We start from the raw sequence: 2,327 nt of genomic DNA, 5'->3' as shown, positions 1-2,327 counted from the left end.
CAGGACTGGAGCAATAGCACAGCGGGAAGGGAGTTTTCCTTGCACGTGTCCCATTCTGGTTCAATTCCCAGCATTCTCTATGGTCCCTTGAACACTGCCGGGAGTAATTTCTGAGTGTATGAACCAAGAGCAACCCCTGAGCATCACCAGGTGTGACCCAAAAAGAAAAAAAAAGAATCGTGTCTCAAAAGTTCTTCATATTAGATAAATTACTATCCCTCTACCTTATAAGCAATTTCTCATCTGAGATCGCCTAGAATCTGGACCAGAACAGACATGACTTTTATTATTTGTGAAATAGCTGCTCTAGGGTGATAAAGTGACTGTCTTAGAACATGCATAGAATTTAGGCAACAGTTAAAACACAAACTTAATGCTAATGGGTCATCCTGCTCAATCAGGGAGAAAAAAGAATATATTAACCATATATTAACAATAACCATAACTACCACTACCCAGCTGCCGCCACACTCCGGACGCTTTCCGGACCCGTGCGGCCGTGAAGTGACACATCATAAGACACTAAATACCCATCTTCCGGAATTGTCGTACCATATTTGATAGGGTTCAAATATGGTAACACCTACAAGGGCGATTAGAGGTCGCCCCAAAAGACTCTATCCCTCTCGGAAAGAATGGCAAACTACCGAGAGTATTCTGCCCACACAGAAGAGCCTGGCAAGCTATCCGTGGTGTATTCGATATGCCAAAACCAGTAACTACAACTGGTCTCATTCACCTGACTCTGAGGCTTCACCGACATGGCAGCACGAGAAGGATGAGAAAGGAGAGGCTGATAAAATCTCAAGGCTGAACTAGGCTGCCACAACGAAGGGAGACAAAAGTGATCATCTGTACTTTCAATGCACGTATGCTAGCATCAGAGGCATCCATTGAGGACCTGATGGTACAAGCGCGAATGATCAAGTATGACATCATTGGTCTGACTGAGACAAGAAGGCATGAATCTCACCATGCCGTTTACGACACTGGAGAAGAATTGTTCCTCGGAACATGCGATAAAAGAGGTGTCAGAGGCGTCGGTGTCCTTGTCAACACAAACTTGGCCATGAGCATTGATTCATTCGAATGCCTAACAACCAGAATCAGACGTTTACATTTGAATAGATGTGGCTCACTGCCTGCAGTTACTATCTTCGTTGTCTACGCACCAACATCTCATTATGATGAAAGAGAAATCGAGAAGTTCTACATGGAGCTGGAGAAGTTCTATAAATAAGACCAAACCTTCTACAAGATCATTATGGGTGATTCTAATGCCAAGATAGAACCTAGAAGGTCAGCTGAAGAACTTCACATTGGGACCCATGGCCTAGAATGGAACGAACAGGGTGAGAGACTGTCTGAGTTCATCATGTCGACCAAGACCATCCATGGTAACTCACAGTTCCAGAAGGCAGAATCTAAACGTTGGACATGGGAGTCTCCCGGTGGACGATTCCACAACAAAATAGACCACATCATATTCAATCGACGGTTTTGCCTGACCGATGTTGCTGTTGTCCCAAAATTTCGAACAGGATGGGACCACCATCTCCTTCGTGCAAAATTCTACTTCACAGAGCGGGAGAAAGGGCTGCAAAGTTCAAAAAGAGAACTCCCAGAATGACCACCACCTGGGAACTCTTTGGCACTATTGCGGCAACATGGGAAGATGCCATTGTTGACAACATTGACGAGGAATACGATCGACTGGTTCAGCACCTCCATGAATGTGTGAGGAACGCCAAGAGAGAGATAGCCACAAAAAAAGCCTGTCTTCGAAAACTCTTGAGCTAATACACCAGCGTGGTTTGGCGCATGCCTTAGGCAACCGCAAGCTAACGTCTGAGCTCGCAAAGCAGTGCATAGATGCAATCAAGGAAGACCTCAAAGAAAGAAGAGCAGAAGTGCTTGTAGATGCGGCAGAAGCCGGGAATAGTATTCATAACGCCTGCCTGTCCTTCGCCAACTACAAGACCAAGATGACTGCCCTCCAATGTCCTGATGGATCCATCACATCCTCCAGAATGGCAATGGAGAAGAGTGTCCATGACTTATACTCAAATCTCTTCGATAGCCATGTCCACTTGCCGACATACCAAATTCCACAGGATGGATATGTTGTTCCCAACCTTCTCCCTTCCGAAATCCGACACTCCATTTCGTCGGTAAAGAAGCAAACAGCACCTAGCCCAGACAAGGTCAGACATGAACACCTGAAGAACCTGCCGTCAGTACTCATCAATACACTGACTGGGCTCTTCACTCGCTACCTGTGTGAATGCAAGGTTCCGTCCCAATGGATGACCAGCAGAACCGTACTA

The sequence above is a fragment of the Sorex fumeus genome, unplaced genomic scaffold, assembly GCF_029834395.1.
Source record: "Sorex fumeus unplaced genomic scaffold, SorFum_2.1 ptg000014l, whole genome shotgun sequence".
Taxonomy (NCBI): domain Eukaryota; kingdom Metazoa; phylum Chordata; class Mammalia; order Eulipotyphla; family Soricidae; genus Sorex; species Sorex fumeus.
This window is presented reverse-complemented; position numbering follows the sequence as displayed.